Source organism: Canis lupus, chromosome 11 (genome assembly GCF_003254725.2).
Source record: "Canis lupus dingo isolate Sandy chromosome 11, ASM325472v2, whole genome shotgun sequence".
In the NCBI taxonomy this organism is placed as follows: domain Eukaryota; kingdom Metazoa; phylum Chordata; class Mammalia; order Carnivora; family Canidae; genus Canis; species Canis lupus.
Window position 1 is genome coordinate 23,551,890 of NC_064253.1, and position 20,224 is coordinate 23,572,113.

At 41.9% G+C, this 20,224-nt stretch overlaps 1 protein-coding gene and 1 long non-coding RNA gene across 2 annotated transcripts in view; one reads left to right on the forward strand and one right to left on the reverse strand.

Moving 5' to 3' along the window:
* Nucleotides 1-20,224, reverse strand: part of TRPC7 (transient receptor potential cation channel subfamily C member 7) — a 143,470-nt gene that overhangs the window by 107,794 nt on the left and 15,452 nt on the right. The window lies entirely within an intron of this gene.
* Nucleotides 3,265-8,593, forward strand: LOC112650090 (uncharacterized). Its single transcript, XR_003129944.3, has 4 exons — nt 3,265-3,370; nt 5,973-6,050; nt 7,494-7,571; nt 8,421-8,593. It is a non-coding gene; the product is annotated as an uncharacterized LOC112650090 (long non-coding RNA).

The following is a 20,224-nucleotide window of genomic DNA, read 5'->3' on the forward strand; positions in this document are numbered from 1 at the left end:
GTCACCATCTTTGAGATGAGTAGTGCATTAGATAAGCTTGTTGTTTAACAGATATTTCTGCCTCCTCCCTCCACCTCCATGAGACTAATATACTTCCTCCTGCGTGGATGTCCGCTTGGTCATGGGACTTGGTTTAGCCCATGGCCTGACAATGTATGACCTCCAAACCTAGATCTTAGGAGGCATCACGTATTTTCCCTTGGCCCTATGGGAAGTGTGACTTCTGCCAAGAGAAGAATGTATCACTACCTATCTACCCTGGGCCCCAGAATGAGATATATGGAGCAGCCTCATCCCCTTACCCTCAGACCTGTGAACATGACTGTAAACATGGACATGTAGAGCATTGGGATTTGGGGTGGTTTGTTGCACAACAGTCTTGAGCAGTAACAGGCTGATAAAGGGACAGGCGCAGGCTCACTGCTTTGGGACATCAGAATCAAAGACTGGCTGTGAGCTCTGTCTGGGTATTCAAGGAGGTTGCCCACAGGAGGTCAGTCATAGCTGAATCTTGAAGGATAAATCAGAGTTACTCAGTTCAACATGTGGAGCAATGGCATTCCTTGTTAGGAAATAAAGGCAAGGAGACACAAAACCCTGCTCTACAAGCATACAGGGAGCTATTTAAATAGAGGTAGACAGGGATCCCTGGGTGGCGCAGCGGTTTAGCACCTGCCCTTAGCCCAGGGCGCGATCCTGGAGACCTGGGATCGAATCCCACGTCGGGCTCCCGGTGCATGGAGCCTGCTTCTTCCTCTGCCTGTGTCTCTGCCTCTCTCTCTCTCTCTCTGTGACTATCATAAATAAATAAAAATTTAAAAAAATTAGAGGTAGACAGTGGCAGAAGATGATGAATCTGGAGAAGTAGACAGGAGCTGGGGCATGGAGGATTTTGTATTCCCTGATAAGGAGCTTGGACTCTCTTCCATAGGCAGTGGGAAGCCATGGATGCTTTTTTAAGGGGGAGAATGGCATGGTCTGGTTTGTACTTCGGTGGGATCCTCCTGGCCCCGTGTGAAGGACAGCCTCAGTGTTGGGGAGTATTATGGCATGGAGATAGGATCAGAGTTGGAGCTAGTCAAGTGCAAGTAGTAAAGATAGGATGTAGGGATGGAAGTGGATTTGGGAAACATTTAAGTTCTATTTTATTTTATTTTTTTTAAAGATTTATTCATTCATGATAGACATAGAGAGAGAGAGGCAGAGACACAGGCAGAGGGAGAAGCAGGCTCCATGCTAGGAGCCCGACGTGGGACTCGATCCTGGGACTCTAGGATCATGCCCTGGGCCAAAGGCAGGCGCCAAACCGCTAAACCACCCAGGGATCCCCAACGTTTAAGTTTTAATACCAATGGGACTTTAGGGACAGAGAGAAAATGAGGCTTCCATATGTGGCATGCTTGGGGCATCAAACACTGGAAGGAAATTGTCTAACATGTTAATATCTGGTGGGATTATAGATGATTCTCTTCTTTTTATGCACAAATTCATTTTCTGTGTTAATTGCTATTACCAGTATAATCAGAAAAAAATTTGGAGGGGTGCCTGGGTGGCTCACTTGGTTAAGCATCTGACTCTTAGTTTTGGCTTGGGTCATGATCTCAGGGTTGAGTTGAGCTCTGCGTTCAGCATGGAGTTTGCTTGGGATTCTCCTTCTCCTATTCCTCCCCCAGCTTATGTGTGTTCTCTGTCTCTATCTCTCTCTTTCTTGGAAATAAACAAATAAAATCTTTAAAAAAAATAATTTTGAGGGATCCCTGGGTGGCGCAGTGGTTTAGCGCCTGCCTTTGGCCCAGGGTGTGATCCTGGAGACCTGGGATCGAATCCCACGTCGGGCTCCCGATGCATGGAGCCTGCTTCTCCCTCTGCCTATGTCTCTGCCTCTCATTCTCTCTCTGTGTGACTATCATAAATAAATAAAAATAAAAAAAAACTTAAAAAAATAATTTTGAGTGTGTCATGGTGTTTAAACCTGTATGATTTCCTTTGGACCAAGTTTCCTGAGCTCCTAAACCTCAGTGTTGGAGAGAGGTATAGGGTATCCAGGCTTGGTGCTAATTTAGCCAGAGTTGCAGTCATCTTTGATGGCTAATGGCTTTGTTTTTTTATTTAATAACAAATTAAAAGAAGATCCAAAAAGAAGTTCAAAGCAAATATGACCTATGCATCTTATTTGTACTAACTATATATTGTGGAAACATTTCAGAGAAACACGAATTTCGAATTGGCATCACTAGATGACATACCCTTCCAGAGGCTTATGTCATGACTCACCTGATTATGGATTCAGAATAGTAAATGTTCATGAGACTTGTTTTGAAGAGTAATTATAGCACTGTGTATGTATAGGAGTAACTTTAAAAAATTTGCTTGTGATTGCTGAAAATGCTATTGATTAAGAGGGCTTAATAACTAGATGGCAAAGTAGCAATTAAAACAACAGCAGAGCCCTGCTAATTATAACACAAAAACTAAAAATTAAGTTAGGCAAATAAGTGCTAATGACTTCTCCATGTGGAGGATCATACTTCATTCTTTTCACTTTGGTGTCTCTATCCCTTTTGTTCCCAAGCCTGGACTATACTCCTCTTTGCTTCCTCTACGATTCCCTACCCTTCTCTCAAGACCAGCTCTAAGGTAATTCCAGAGTGACTTTCCTGATATCCCTGGGGAGATCCACGGTCTCATGCTCACACCCCCACTGTATTTTCTTCTTGGGGTCCAATAGCCCTGACAAAGTGCTTTCTGTATTTTTGACATTTTCATACTTAACAAATCAACTTTGGTCATTTGTATATTCCAGCTCAGGGCATGTCACATTATAGAAATTAATAAGTGCTATGTAAAATGGCTTACTACATGTAGTACAATTTGAAAATTTTATTTATGGGAATTTGAGGAGCAAGAAAGGGCTGGTGTGTAGCTACCAGGGAATTGATCTAGGAGCAGTGAGAGGTGGGGGGATACTTGGCTCTTGAGATGGTCTTGGAGCCAAAGCTGACTATTACAGGCTCATTATCTTGTGCACAGACATCTGCAGTGACTTTCTAAAAGTCCCAGAAGACATGGGAAAAAGATGAGTAAGTGATTGCATTTAAATAAGTTAAAATCTAATCAGGAAAATCAGATTCCAGTTTTTTTTGCTTTAAACTGATTTATCTAGTGAATGACTGAACAACACTCGGAAGTAGGACCTATATCTATTTTGTAAATATGAAAGAAAGAGACCGACTGAGGCTTTGATGTGATTCCATTTATCTCCACAGATGCTGCTGTCACCTCTGATGATTCCCAGGTGTTTACCTCCAGCCCCAACCTATATTTGAAGGAGCTGATTTAAATATTCAACTGCCAGGTGTCATCTACTCTGGTAAGTTTCACAGACGCTTCAAACTCTGTATGCCCCAAACTGAACATATGGGTCTTCATGTAACCAGCAAAATTGATGTTGTGCTTTCTGTTTCAGGAAGTAGAATCCCCATCCACTCAGCTTCCTAAGCTAGAAACCCTGGGTTCATCTTTGTCTTTGCCAATTAGTTACCAAGATCTATGGATTATGATCCAAAGTATCTTTATATCGGAACCCCATATTCATATCCCCATATTTATCATCATGATCATCATTTAAGTCCTTGTAATTTAGTGTCTGGACTTTTGAACTAGCTTCCTGATTTGTCTGTTTATGTTACTTCCTTCTTCTACCCAAATGCCAGCCCATCATCCTCTTGGCTAAAACCTACATAATAAAATACCAGCATTTTGATTATTATACCTCAACATATTTCACTAACATTAGCCCCATTCTATAAGCCTGCTCTCCTCTAGCTACACCTATCTACCAAGTAGTACACTAGGCCTTCCATGCCTTTGCACATACTCATTCCTCTGCCTTTATGCTTTTCTTTCTCATCTCCATGTGCCAAACTCCTCATCCTCCAAGAACCACTTCAAAATACTATCTCTTCTGGGAAGACTTATCTCACATTACTAGGCCATTTTTTGCACTCTCTCTGTGTGTTCTCACAACATTCCACTCCTATTCTACTATACTGTAATTATCCCTTAACTGCTCCAGTCTCTCCTTTGGCATTGAGGACAGAGTCTGGGTCTCATCCACACCTATAGTCCTAGAATCTATTATAGTGTCTGGCACACAAAAGGAAGAATACCTTTTGTTGATAAATCACTTAACCACTCTCAGTTGTTTACTCATCTGTAAAATGGGAATAATTATTTCTTGTTAAATCTCAATTTAGATGTTATTTATGAAAGTGCTCTGTAGAAAAATACAGATATAAAGTGATACATGCACCCTGATGCTTATATAGCAGCATTATTGACAATAGCTAAACTGTGGAGAGAGCCCAAATGTCCATCAAGTGATGAATGGATAAAGAAGAATGGTATATATATGTATAATAGAATATTACTCAGCCATCAAAAAAAAAAAAAAAGAAATCTTGCCATTTTCAATGACCTGGATGGAGCTAGAGTGTGTAATGCTAAGTGAAATAAGTCAGTCAGGGAAAGACAGATACCATATGATCTCATATGTGGAGGCTTTTAAAAATATTTTATTTATTTATGCATGAGAGACACAGAGAGAGGCAGAGACATAGGCAGAGGGAGAAGCAGGCTCTCCATGGGGAGCCCGTGCGGGACTCAATCCCAGGACCCCAGGATCACGCCCTGAGCCAAAGGCAGATGCTCAACCATTGGGCCACCCAGGTGTCCCTCTTATGTGGAATTTAAGAAAGAAAGCAGATGAACATATGAAAAGGGGGAAAAGAATAAAGGAGACAGGGAAACAAGCCATAAAAGACTCAAAGATAGAGAACAAAATGAGGGTTGATGGAAGGAGGTGAGTGGGGGATGGGGATTAAGAAGGGCACTTGTGATGAGCACTGGGTGTTATATGTAAGTGATGAATCACTGATTTCTGTTTCGGAAACCAATATTGCACTGCATGTTCACTACCAAAAATTTAAAGAAAAAAAACTAAAGAAAATGTTCTGTAGAAAGGAGAAGCAGAAAGGGCTTCATTAAGGGGTTATAGGCACTTAGCTTTGTAAATGAGGAAGATGAGCAGCAGAGCAGTGAAATGACTAAGCCAGAGTCACACAGCAGTTTGTGTTAGAGTGCTGGGTCTCTTCATTCAATGCCTTTCCTTTCCAACTTTCTGCTCTGGAGTCTTACCTGTCAAGGCCCCATCCTAGCATCGCCCCTAAGGATCTTCTTTTAGGGTGTCATATTACCTGTTTACATATACCATGTCCTGGGGAGAATGTGACCACAGGTCTCCCAAGCTATTTGGCTCACTTGATTAATGCCCAAAAATCTGTCATGAGAATACACCTCAAATTTGCTTTAGGTGAAGAAAAGACCCATGTCTGTGTTTAAAATCTGGTTTCTGAATTTGTAATTTTAGAGGAGTTATCAGTTAGGGATATAAACTCTTGCTCCGTATTTTGTCAGCCAAATTACAACATTTTTCCTTTTCCTGCACACTTCCTGGAGCTTATCTCCATGTTTATGTTAAAATATCCATTTTAAGCATATGAAACATCAAGTTTCTGATGTGTTGCGGAAGAATTTTGGGTGAATTCTTTGGAGTATGAACTTTTAGCAAAATTAATAATCACCAGAGAAGAGACATTGTCATCAGATATTCTTGAGCCACCGTTTTCAAAGACGGTGGAGGAGAAGCTGCAGAGACCTATTAATTCAGCAGACAAAGCCCTGGTCTTCCTCATGAAAAAAAAAAAGCCGGCAGCTTCATGCTACTGTTCTCAAGAATGCAAACAGAGGCTCTGAACTCCTGTTTCAAGCACTTGTATTATTAGTAAATGTGGAGTATGTTGTATTTCTAGGGTGTGTGTGTGTGTGTGTGTGTGTGAAAGAGAGATTGAGAGAGAGAGAGAGAGAGAGAGAGCAGTGTTTGGCATTTCACTGTGGCCCTTCTTAATTTTCAGGGTGTTTACCTGTCAATAATAACAAGCCTGCGCTGGATCCCAGAGAACCAGGCCATCATTATTAATTTCACACTGCAAGTATGAAGGACAAAGTGATCATAATTATAAGAAAGATAATTCTGCTACCAAGCATTTGGAAATCCTTTTCTGTTTGAGAGTTGATAGTATTTAGAACATTTTAGCCTCAGTCATTCTTAAATCCCTGTAATTTTAGGACTAGGTATACAACTTTAGCTTTCTTAGATTTCCTGAGTCCAATGGCATTTTGCTCCTACTGTGACCAGAGCTTGTATTCCCCAACTCCTCCAGACCTGTTGGGGACAGCAGAAGAGTGCAGGTGCTAGAATACCACTTGGTCTGTTTTACTGACAGCTGATGGAAAAGTGCAGTTCCTCCATTTGCTCAGGTGGTACCTGTTTTGAAGGAAAGCCTGTGCAAGGATTGCAGAGTTTCCTATCCCTACACTGTGTTTGAGTACATAACATAGTGGCTACTGATCACATAGTTCATAAATGAGAAAGAAGGAGAGACACGTAGTTATCAATGCCAATGAGATTTCTGAATGATAGAGATTTTTTTTTCCACTTTGCAATCAAATGCAGTTCTCTCAATTTTCTTGATTGGTATTAAATAGAACTCTTCCATGAATTCGGGAGCTGCAGTGGCATTTGCCTACTTCTTGTAATTCATGGGCTTGAAGGGCAGTAGAATGTGCCACCTCAAAATGTGCAATTTTGGCATAAAGATTATTTTGAGCTGAAGACGATTAAGAAGCAGATAGCAGAAAACCCTCTGTCCTCCTTCTATTTGACCAGAAGTAGGACATAAATTTGTAGAGGGTTTCCCCTCGCTTCTTTGTACCAAGAAGGGCAGGAATAATTCATTACAGGGGTCAGCTCTAGACCCTTATCAGTCCACAGACAGTACCAGAGGAATTTATGTAACAAACTTTGCTGAAACTAGTCTCATCTGCCATTCATGCCCCTCATCCATGTATTTACCTTCCCGTGATTTAATGCCCGTAGAAGCTCAAAGTCCTTTTCCTTTGCCTTGCCATTTGTCTAAAAATGTCTTCTTTTGTTAAGATCCTGTCGAAGTGCAGCTCCTACCCAACCCTTTGAATTACTCATCTCTAATTTCTCTCATTTGTTTGTGGGATGCCTATGTTAGTAAAACTTGTGTTTGTTTTTCTCTTGTCAATCTGACTTTTGTCAGTGTCATTTTCAGGGCTTCCAGCTGGGCAGCCCTCTACCCTCCTTAGAGGCAGTTTAATGGAAAAAGAAAAGAACCATGATTTCTTACCATTATATAGCTTACAAAACACTCAAATAATCCAAATGCTGAAAAAAAGTCTTTAAAAAATTAAAAACGACCTGAATGTAACTTTTGGCTGTTTCTTTTTACAATTTATGGCTTAAATATGTATATCTGGGGTTTGATGAGCAAATGGATAGTCATGTGCACTGGCAGCCACCTTCTTTCTGCTTAATTATGTTAAGTTCTCTTGGTTGATATTTTCAGATAGAGGTTTTGGACTACGCAAGTGGAATCAAATCTTGGTGACTGACGAAGGAGCAGAGGAATATTGCTGTCAAGAAGGTAAGAGAATTTCTTCTTATGCCAAAAGGAATTCCAGATGGATAAAATACACAAAAGGGAAATTGTAGCAATATTAGGAGAAAACATGGATGCATTTTTTAATAATCTGAGTAGGGAGACCTTTCTGAGCTTGACAGGAGACTGAGAAAATTTGAACAACATTGCGATTCAGAAAAGAATAACCTCAGAGATGTAAAAAGACAGTCAGCTGGAAAATATTTGCAACACACAACCTGGAGAAAAGACTGCTGATTTCTTCCTCATAAAAATAATTTTTAAAAACTAAAAATTAAATGAGGAATGAACCAAGAAAAGACAATGACAGGAACAAATAATTGATGGTAAAAGAAACACAAATGAACAAGAAACAAAGTTTGTTTGTTGTTGTTTAATTTTACTAAAAAAATTCAAAGTAAAAGAGTACTTAGGGACCATTTCTCACCTGTAAATCCCACAATTAAGAAGTGTGAAAATACTCCCTCTGGGCGAGGGAATGTGGAAAAGACACCCTCATAGCCTGTTGGTGACATTTATAATTTTGGACTGCTCTCTGGGAGGGTATTTGTCAGTCTGTAGCACAATTTAAAAAAGCTTTTTTTTAAAGATTTTATTTATTCATGAGAGACATAGAGAGAGGCAGAGACACAGAAAGAGGGAGAAGCAGGCTCCATGCAGGGAGCCTGACGTGAGGCTTGATCCCAGAACTCTGAGATCATGCCCTGAGCCAAAGGTAGATGCTCAACCACTGAGCCACCCAGGTATCCCTTGTAGCACAATTTTAAATGTCTGTGTGTTCTTGGACCTAGCAATTCCTTTTTTTAAAGATTATTTTATTTATTGACTTGACAGAGAGAGAGAGTGAGCACAAGCAGGGAGAGGGGGAAGCAGACTCCCCACTGAGCAAAGAGCCTGATGCAAGGGTTCCATCCCAGGACCCTGAGATCAGGATCAGAGCTGAAGGCACACAATCGACTGAGCCACCCAGGTGCCCCCCAGCAATTCCATTTTAAGGAGTGCTGCTTGCAGGTAGGTATCCATACAGAAGTGTACAAACCTGTAAGTATGTTCAGTGTAGCATTGTTTATTAAAAGCTGGAAGTAACCTAAAGGTCCACACATAAGAGAACGTTACACATATTACTGTGCATCTATTCTGTGGAGTACTTCTGTAGCTCTTGGGGAGAAAGGGGTGGACTTGGAGTTGCTGATATGGAGACTTCTCTGCGGATTTTATTATTAAGTGAAAAAAGCAAGTTGGGGACTGAATGTGGAGTTGGGCTTAATACATTTAAGGCAAAAAGCAAATGAATACGTCTATATTTTATACATATAAACATATGCCTATGTATGTACAGAAGATTTATACCCAGTTGTAGAAGAAATTTTTATAAGGCTGAGTCTGGGAGTCGAGATTGGGGCAAGGGAGAGAGTTAAGGAAAGGGAGACTTACTTCCCATTGTATACGGTTGGGTGCTATCTGAAAAAAAATTTAAAGATGTACTTATTTATTTTAGAGAGAGAGAGCATGCATGTGAGCAGGGGGAGGGACAAAAGCAGGGGGAGAGAGTCCCAAGCAGCCTCCCCACTGAGCAGGGTGCCTGATATGGTATTCAATCCCAGGACGCTATGATCATGACCTGAGCCTAAACCAAGAGTGGAAAACTCAATTGGTTGAGCCACTCAAGTGCCTCTGAATTATTTTTTATATCATACATCCCTTTGATAAAAATTTGAGAAGAAAATGGGTGATTTCTTAATTTTTCTCTTAGTCCTACATGCCACTCACTCTAAAGGGAATCTCAAAGAGAAACCAAACTCTTTTGACTGTTCCAGGCCAAGCTACTACATCTGACAAGGAACTTTTTCTTCTTCTTTTTTGTTTCAAATTCTAATTTAAATTTTAGGTACTTAACATATAGTATAGTATTGGTTTCAGGAGTAGAATTTAGTGATTCATCATTTACAGAGAACCCCCAGTGCTCATCATAGCACGTGCCTTCTGACTAGGAACTTTTCAACCAGTTTGGGATACAGCAGCGAGGCAGGATGGTGTAACCATGGTTTGGTTCTGATCCTCATTGTGGCTTAATTCAGTAGAAATAGATTAAACCTACCTAGGGCATGTTGCTGAAGCCATTTGGAAAATAAATCTGAGATCTTTGTCCTCTTATTGATTTTTAACATAAGCTCTTGTGATCCTTAGCAAATGACAGAAACCGGGCCTCACCTTCCTTTCCTGATAGCCCTGCAGGCTATTCACTCACATTCTGGAGGCTCCCCCCACCTCTGCTCCACCAGTTAGTCCTTTAACCCTAATGTGCAACTTCCAGGGGCCTGCTAAATGTCTTTTTCGAATAGCTTCAACAAAAAATGGTGAAAGCTCCACTGGCAGCTGGCTATGAAGCTGTCTGGGTCCTCACTGCCTGGTTCACCCACTATCTAGGCTGGTTGGCGGATGGATGTGAGCTCACAAACCTCCTCACCAAGCCAATCCTACAGGACCATCTGCAGAGTATCAAGGATTTCAGTGATTTGTCTTCTGATTCTGCTCGGGGCTGCCAACTTATGGGTGTTTATTTTTTTTATTTTTTTTATTTTTTAAATTTTATTTATTTATGATAGTCACAGAGAGAGAGAGAGAGAGAGAGAGAGAGAGAGAGGCAGAGACACAGGCCGAGGGAGAAGCAGGCTCCATGCACCGGGAGCCTGACGTGGGACTCGATCCCGGGTCTCCAGGATCGTGCCCTGGGCCAAAGGCAGGCACCAAACCGCTGCACCACCCAGGGATCCCCTTATGGGTGTTTATAAGAAGGAGTCTCAAAAAATAAGAATTCCCCCTTCTCCCTTGTAAATGGATTGTCACCAGCCCCTGGGAACAGTGGGTTCTCTTTTGAAGAGAGTGACTGAAGGTGACACTGTGTAAATCAAGTCTGGGCACAGACATTACCAAGAAGCCAGTGAAGAATAGCAGAATATACCACCCCAAAATGACTACAGGACTTCAGAACATGCTACCCCAAAATATGCCCTTTTGATATATTATTTTGAGCTTTAGGTACTTGAAAAACAGCAGATGAAGGGAGAAGGTTTCTCTGTATGCCCCTCTATGCCTGACAATAGATCCTCCAAAAGGAACTTGATTGCCTTAGATCCTCTCCATGGGGCCTCATCTGCTGGAAAGATGGACTCATTACGGGAGAAGAGGCCCCCACACCCAGACAAACTCTGTCACAAACTATCATACCTCCTGTCTCTTCTAAGAACACATTCATCTTTCCGAAAAATCATTTACTCTCCTCTGAGAGGTGTACTTCCTCCTACCCTTTTCCTGTCAGGATGATGTTTAATTCTGAATTCTAAGCTTCCTCTGAGAGTTACTTATTTTTCCCTGGGTGTTTCCCTTGTATACATGAGATTTACATGCTTCTAAACTTTTGTTTTCCCCTAGTTAATCTGTCTTTTATTACAAGCTTCTCAGCTATGAAGTCAGAAGGGGGGGGATTATTCTTCCTCCCCTACAAAGGCCTGTCTGTCTCCTTGGCCAGGGCTGGAGCACCTTCCTCAGTCCCTGGGGCACAGCCTCACCTTGTACTGGGCCACAGGATTTGTTCTGTGGTAGGGACTCAATGAGCTGACAGAGATTGAGTTTTATCAATCAGAATGTCATGAAGATTATTTTAAGTGAAAGAAATCTGAACAAACAGCAGTTAAACTTCTTTTACTTCTTTTAAAATGTTTTAGCAGCATGTTCCCAAAATATAGCTGCCATAAATCATGTGGCCACTGGGCATAGGGGGAGGGTAGCTACTAGAAAGGAGACTGTCTGCTTGCACCCAGTTGAGAACAAACACCACAAACTCTCATGCTTTCTATTTTTCTCCGAAAGCTCATGTGTTTCCTAAAAGTCCTCTTTTTCCTTAGAAACTCTTTTCTCCCCTCCTTTTCCTTACTAAATTGGTATATAAATCCCTATCTTAACTGTTCAGGGAGCCACTTCTTTCCTGCACTTCTATATGTGTATGAATAAATTTTCTCCTAGTAGTCTGTCTTTTGTTAGTTAATTCACAGGCCCCAACCAGTATAACCTAAGACAGTAGAGGAAAAGTTTTATTCCTAACACAGGACACTAAAAATTTCCGGGAAAAGTTATTTATAAAGTGTTGACATTACATGGGGCAATGCCAAAGTTACAGTATTCAGTAAGAAAACCAGGATTTCAAATTATTTTTACACTCTTCTCCGCATTGCACAAAACAAAGCTATGCAGAGAAAAACATCACACGAGTGGCTGTCATATCAGGTAATGAGTCACAAAACAAAGTCTCAGGTATGAAACTGGAGGAATGGGTAGATAGGATACTGGGATGGGACAGAGGTCCAGAAACAGAAACACGTGTGTTTGGGAATTGGCGTGTGATTGAGGTGGCATCATGGGGGCGGCGGGGTGGAGGGGGAAGGTAAGTCGGATTCCAGAGTAGATCATGATGGGAAACTAGCTCACCATGTGGAGAAAGGCAAAAATGTGATGGAAACTCCCTCTACACGTAAAAGCAAACTCCAGTTGTACTCAAGACCTAAATGTGAATGGTGGATCCATGAAGGTAATAGAAGAAAAAAGAGATGTAATGTCCAAGAATGTTCTTGTGACCTTGGGCGGGGAAGGGAGTTTTAATAAGACTACATCCACAAATCATCAAAAATAAGTGTTTCTCTTCAAAACAGGGTGCCATAGACAAATGTAACAGATGGGTGACAGCCTGGAAAAGATTTCTGCAGTGTCTGATATTGACAAGTTGTTAGTATTTAGAACAGACAAGGAGCTCCTGAAGGAAAATTTAAAAATACTCCAAACAGAAATCCTGTTAAAAAGTGAGTGAAGGAGTAACAGGAAGAGGTAGTTCAGGGAAGGGAGAAACCCACGTGGTTGCACAACATAGGAAGACAGGCTGAGCTTATCATTAGTAATTAGAGAAATGCTAACTAAAGTAACTCTCTTCCTCCTACTGGCAGACGTGAGAAAGCAGGATGATATCTAGAGGTGGCAGTGTGTGGCACAGCACAGCTCCCGGGGACAAGCCTTCTAGGGGGCAGGCAGCTGGGCTGCATGAACTTAACTGTGGGCATTTCTTCCCAGGCCTGTAATACCAGTGCTCAAGAGGGGCTGCAAACAGGTACAGGGACATGTTTTGTGGCAGCCTTTGTGGTGACAAAAAGAACTGTGTAGGTGCCCCCGCTCTGTTGGAGTGAGAGAGAAAAAGGCTGCAAGAGGCACAAAATGCAGTAGTGAGTAGCACACAGAAGCAATGAGTGAGGCTTCCATGGGGTGACATGGAGAGAGCATAAAAAACGTGGTGTCCAGTCTTTCACTGGATGAAAGGTCATAATCTTGTACCACAGCCATTTTTATGTAACTTAGGCTCAGTAGTATATTTTTCCATAGTCCCCATTGGAATGTAAGCTCCAAGAGGGCAGAGATGATAGGGTTTTGATAGTGTCGAAGTGTCCCCAACCTCTAGAACTTTGCACATGGTAGTTGCAAAGGAAGTAGTTCTTGAACGAATACAAAATATATACCTCTCTATATTCATAATTAATATAAATATATGAAATACATTATATATAATACATTAAATATGCTGAAGTGGGGGCTTTTTGTGGAGTAAGGGAGCATGGGAATGAGGATAAAGTATGAGGGGAAACACAAATATTATGATAATGTTTGACCATCTGAGTCATAGTTTTATTCACATTTTGTTACCTGGCTATAGGAGGAGCACTTGGAGAAAACATACCAAAATATGAATTGCTCTTAGATGGTAGGAATTAAGGCTGACCTTTTTGTTCCCACTACTTTTCTGTATTCAAAAGATTCTATAATTGGTGCGTTTTATTTTCGTTATTCCCAAACCCAAGCTTTAAAAATGTCTTTGAAAGGGGTAGTGCCTCAATACTGAGTTTTCCCCGTTGCTTCTGTTAGCAACGTCCCACTCCCCACAAACCCCATACACACACACACTTCGAGAATTGCAGTGTCACTGTCTCAGCTTATGCTTTGGTAAGTACAATCTCTTCTGTTCCTTCCAGACTAACCCCCTAGTTTTAGGGCTGTGCTTGACTTCCTATAATAACTGACCTCTGGCCTTCTGTCCGGCCCTGCTCTGAGGGTTTATCTAGATTCCTGGTCTCAGTCTTCCCCAGTTCATCTCAACCTGGTCCTCTACCTCACCATATTGAGATGAATGGTGTCTTCTCCAAATCAGCATCCTTCCTGGGACTTCAGAATGGTGCCTTATTTGGAAATAGGGTGTTGCAGGTGTGATTAGTTAAGATGAGGCCATGTTGGAGTAAAATGGAACCTTAAGCCAAAATGACTGGTGCTTAGAAGAATGTCCTCATAAGAATAGGGTAAGGGACAAAAACACCCAGAAGATCACTATATGATAACAGAGACAGAGATTCGAGTGATGGGTCAACAAGCCAAGGATCTCCAAGAAAACCTCAAAGAGGTAAGGAAGGATCTTACCCTAGAGCCTTCAGAGAAAGCAGAGCCCTGCTAACATCTTGATTTTGGATTTCTGGCCTCCAGCACTGTGAGACAATGAGTTCTGTGTTTTAAGTCATCACATTTTTGTTATGGCAGTGCCAAGGCTAATATATCCCCCATACTTACCCGGGTGCTCACCAGGGAGGATTTTCAGTGCCCAGAAAAGCTTTGCCTGCCCCTTGTATTATCCTCCTCTGATATTCTCAACATCCCAAACCTTGGAGGAAGAAGAGGGAGAGGTCTACTCTATGCCTTTATTTATGCTAAAACTAGCTCCAGTTGAAAAAAAAAAATGAGATAAGATGTAGTCCTTTTCCTGTAATGACATGTTTGTTTACTTGGTAGCTGCAGCCCACAGTGAATGATAGCCTCAGAATCTGGAAGATGCACGGGAGAGTCCCCCCCCCCCCACCCCGGAGTTCTTTCTGTCCTAGGGATATCACTTCTGAACTCACTTTCTGGGACCTCTGCTCTGGGCCCCACCTTTCTCTCCCTCTAGATGCCAGTGTGGAGAATTGGAGTCCTCTGGACTCTCCTGCTGTGCTGCTGCTCCACAGAGCTTCCACCGTGAAGGAGAAGATAAGGAGTGGGCCCTTTCCTTCCTCCTCCTCTGAGGGAAGCCCTGAGAGGGCCCAGGGGGCAGAAGAAGCAGGGTCCCTGCAGCTCCCAGACCAGCAGACTGTACTGGAAACAGCCAGGAGCCTGTCACCTTTCCTGACTGTGCTGTTCTCCAACTGTGCTGAGCCACTTGTAGGCTTCGATGTGCTGCTGCATCTGCACTCAGATGCCACTCACCCCCTTCCTAGGAGGACTCCGTCTTCCTACAGCTGTTGTCCAGCTCCTTCAAGTCTCGTATCCTGCAGGCCACTTTCTGCCTCAGGTGCAGGGGATATTTCCAAACTGCTCACACCAGTCCCTCACTCATCTGCTAAGACCTTCCTATGGCTCTTCATTTACCTGAATATGAAGTTCAACTTCTCACTTGGTAAGGCCAAGGCTGAGGTGGTGCTTCAGTGCCTTCATCATCTACTACCTCTCCCTGTTACTCCGTCTCATGTGGAGCTGCTTACAGTTCTCTCACAGGTCTCTCTCTCCCTTATCTGTGCTGGATATTTCATGTGCAGTTTTTATGCCTAGCACAGTCTTTCCCATTCCCTGCTAGCTGTTTATCTCTCCCATACTCTCAGGTTTCATTTAAACATTATCTTCTTAGAGAAATCTTTTTTTTTCCTAAAGATTTTATTTATTAGAGAGAGAGAGAGAGAGAGAGAGCGCGCGAGCACATGAGCGCAAGCATGGGCGGGGGAAGGGCAGATGGAGAGGGAGAAGCAGACTTCCTGCTGAACAGAGATCCTGGTGCGGGTCTCCATCCCGGGACCCTGATCATGACCTGAGCTGAAGGTGGAAGCTTAACCAACTGAGCCACCCAGGCACCTCTTCTGAGAGAAATCTTTAAACACGCATGCATACACATACACATACACTCACAGGGTCAGCTGTCCCACTAAGTCAGCTTTTAAAACTGCCCTTTTACTGTTTAGCACTCAGCACGATTTGTAAAGCCGTATTTATTTGTGCGATTATATGAATAATGTCCCTTCCCCTGGACTGTCAGGTCCTGAGGGTAGGAACCTTGTTTATCTTGTTCATCATTTCATCCCAGCATCCAGTCTAGGGCCCTGCTCATGCTAGAGGCTTAATGAATATTTGCTGCAGGGATGCCAGATTTTCAGATAGCCCTGTAACTAGGGTCTACCCAGTTGTGATATTCTCTGTGTCTACAGACCATCCCACCTTCCTGACATATATTTTCCACATTTAATCTATGAATTTGCTGCTAGTAAAATACGTGTCTGCATGTTGACAGGTGTGCAGCATACTTGATTAATGATATACTATGATGATTAATTTATGTAGCATTGTAACTTTTTCAGAGAAAATGCCTTCATTTCCATCATTTCCATTTGAGGTAATTTGTGCTGCTACTCATCTACTAATATTCTCTAGAACTGCCTCCAATTTCTTCATATCTCTGATACTTCACGCTGATAGTTGCACTTGTAGAGGAAATGATTTTTCCCCCATTTTTTTGTGAATAGTGATGAATCTTTTCCATGGAGATATTTTTCAAAAAATAATCTCTGTCTGAATTTGTCAGGAGCTCTGCCTGCCCAGTTCCTTTCTCCTTCTCTGCTCCTCTGTCTTTGCTGCCCATGCCATTTCTTTTAACAGGAATATTTTATTAGCACTCCAGACTTAGGCACTCTTGGTGGTCTGCGTTTGTCCCACTGGAACTAATCCGTTGGCCTGTTTTTAACCGTGGAGCTCACACATACAGCCTATAGTTTTTCTAGTTCTAGAAAGATCTATGGAGGTGGGGTTAAGGGGTAGGGAAGCTTAGCAGCAATCAGGAAGACCCTCTGAGTAGAGGAGGTGCTGAAACTTAAGTTGCATTCATAGGAGGAAAAGTTGTGTTGCAAATCCAGTGGGCTCATCCCCACTGAGCTCTCTGGGGGAAAATTATGTACTTATTCCAGGTCAAGTTCTCTGCAAAGAGTTTTATATTCTTCATCTAATCAGGGTGCTGGTGAGGATTAAATTTGATGAAGAATATAAAATTAGATGCAGATTATAATTGTCACCAGCATCCTGGGAGGACATTGTCCTTAATTCACTCACCAACTCATTTATTTCTTCACTGAGCTAATATTTACTGAGGGCCTGGTACATGCCAGGACTTCCCAGAGGTTCAGTGAGATGAGGCTTCTTAACAAGTGGGTGAATTGTATTGTCATTTACAGAGATTAGGGGAAGAGCCAGTGTTTGGGTGGAGAAAACAGGCATTCTATTTTGGACATGTTACAATTCTAATACCTTGGTTTTCCAAATAAGAAAACTAACTTCCAGTAGATGGCCAAAATTATACGGTTGTCAGGATATGGCACTGGGATTGGAGGCTAGGTCAATCTGATTGCAGAGCCAAGCCTTTGGCTCTCCATTCCACAACTTTGAGGAAATGAAGCATGGTTGCACTGGGTGCTCACCAGATCCTGCCCTCTGCCCTTGTCCTGGTCCAGTAAATGGCCTCCTTTGGCCCACCTGACTTCCTGTTACCCAATATACACTGCCTCCCTATATTTTAGAAGCTCATACTCTTGGCATAAACCCTAGAAGAAGATAATCACATAATTTTAGGCATTAGTTATGACCCAATGAAAAATTGTCATTAAAGGATACGTTAATTAGCTCACTTCCTATGATAAGTCATTAATGAATGCCCTGGTGAAAGTGCTTCTCCAGCTGCTTAGGTAAGAAAATAGAAAAAGAGCTAGCATGTGCAGAAGTCACATCTGTCCCTTCTCCTGAGATAAGCCAGTCCCTGGATCTTGCTCTCAAGCATGGAAGTCGATGATTCAGGTCCTGGTGTGGACCTGTTGACTGGCATTTGTGCTCTGACCACACCATACCTGCACATGCTCAGGTGAGGGGCCTCCCAAGATAGCTCATCACCTGACCTCTGTGATCTCTCTCTTTTCTGCTTACATTCTGTATCATCAGATGCTCAAGTAGAGGGCTTGGGTCACACAGTCGGATCTCTGAAGGTACTGGGGATTGATATATAGATGAGTGCTCTGAGGAGTTTTCTCCCAGATTCTCTTATAAAACCCCAACAACTTGCTTTTAAGACTTGCAGCCTTCACAGCTTAAAAAAATATTTTCCTGATGGAGAGGGAAACAATTTTCAAGTCATTTCCTGTGTGTTAAATAAGCATGTGTTTATACTACCAGCTAGGCTCAAACTTCAAGGAAATGTATTTTCGCAGGGTATTGATCTATAAAGTTTAAAAATCCTAAAAATATTCAAAGCATGAGGAACAGGTGCAAAACACAGATTCCACTGGATGTTGGGGACAACATGCTTATTCAGCCTTCTAATACTGCTTCAGGCCCAAGGTGGGCCTTTACTCAGGCTTTCCTAGTTCCCTGGCTCCATATGGCCTGAGTTCCTATGTACTTCGAGCTCTCCCTACCACAATACAGAGATACTCTTCCTCCTTCTCCCTCCTCTTTCCTCTTCCATTTTGATAAGTTTGCAAGCAGATTACAAACTGTCATCTCAACATCTTTACCTTTCACAATGGGATCTCACTAGAGATCATAGCAGGTGGCAAATTGGTCTGATTTATCATTATTTGCATTTTTAATTTGTGGTATTTTAGGCCCAGAAAGTTTTTTTTTATGGATCTTAAAATGGCAACACAAACATTGATACATAATTCATTATCTATTTTTTTCATGATACCTGTGGTTAACCCATTGACAAACAGTAGAGTCATCAACACTTTAAGCAGGATGGAGCTACAGCTTTAGCTTTCTTACCCCCTACTCTTATCCTCTCTGGTTTATTAGAATAAATTACATAATCAGCAGCCTCCATGCTGGTGTTATGTCAACGCGAAAAGCCTTCTTAGTTGTAGCTTTGTTATTATTCTGAATGACCAAGTCTTAAGTAACTAAGGTAAAGGCTTCCACAGTCCCCTGATTTGGGAACATGGAGTCTTTAAATTTAAGCAAAAGGTGAGAGCACAAGAGGGATACCTCCAGTCCCTGCCCTGTTTTCTCTTTTCTTCCAAATCCCTAAATCTCACTCCACAATTTTCTGTTGTTGTCCTTTGCTTCCCCACCCCTTCCTGCTCCCACCAGGCATGCTCCAGGCAGAACTTCAAGTGGGAAGAAAGATTAACACCTGTAATCCTTTTGAAATAAGAGCTCTGCAGATAAGCAACACTCATAGACAGGATGCCCTGGAGTTTAGGAAGCTACCAGCAAAATAAAAGGGATCCTCAGCACTTTTTTCAGAAGGATGATCAGTGAAGAAAAGCAGACTAATTCAAGAGAAATGTAGAGACCTTATTGTGTATTTTTAAAATTATTTTTTCATGCTATTTTAGGTGCCTCTATATATAGAGAGAACCTCCATCAGGATGAAACACCTCTGGATAGCCCATCCTATGCTGATCTCCCCTTTCCCTGTTTCCTCCTCTAGATAACTCAGTTAACCAAAATGTCACCTGGGGTGGTGCCCTCCAGGAGTTTAGTGGCCACTGGCACCATACAGTGCAGCATATGATTGGTCTTCTGCTATTTACTGTGTGTTGGTTTGATCCCGTTAGTTACCTTGTAACTTTCTGTAGAGCTTTCCCATCTCACCGTGTCTATCAAATAGCTCTGTCAGATTCATACATGTAGGAAGAGTTTAAATCATACATAAAAGTAATCACTTGCTTCATCAGTTGAAATGATTATACTTTCAGGATTTCCTTCATTCCCTTCATCAAGGATTTATGGAATGCTTCCTAGATTACTGAGCACCAGTCAAAGCATTAGGAAGGTCTCACTGACCACACTGAGTTTTCATCTTTTTAGACCCAAAAAGATGAGAGAGGCATAAGAAAATCTTTGTAGAGATGCATAATTTCCAAACCCAAAATACTGGCTTGCTAGCAGGCATCTGACTTCAGCCATGATTTACTGGAGATCTGGACATTGGCTGTACATCTTGCTAATGACTAAACTCTATTCTAGTGATAAATTACAATGACTCAAGAACAGTAGACTGGGCCACTGAATATAAGTTTCCCTGCGTGAGCTTTTCTAGTCGAGAGCAGCCATTCCCAGAGTGAGTGTCTTAGAGGATCTGGAGGATGAGATATGAAACCTCCTGTCAGGACCAGATATCTTTTTTATATAGCTGACATCATTGGGTCATCCACATACATGTGGCTACAGTCAGCTGTGCATAGTCTCTTTAAAGCAGGACAAACTCCTAAACAGTACATTTTAGAATACACACTTGCTCTTTATTCTTTTATTACAAATTGACTTGTCTTTTGCTAAGCTGCTCTCTTCTCTGAGAAGATTTATGTCAGGAATGCACATACAAGGATAGTTGAATAAGTAATAAAGTTCGAAAGGAACACTTGTGTTAATTTATAACGCGCCATTTGTCGACAATGTGAAAGACATTATTTCAAACAAAGGTAACTCGAGGGATGTTAATAGCCAGCAAATGTATTTATGCTAGATCTTATTCTGAGTAAGTCGTTGCA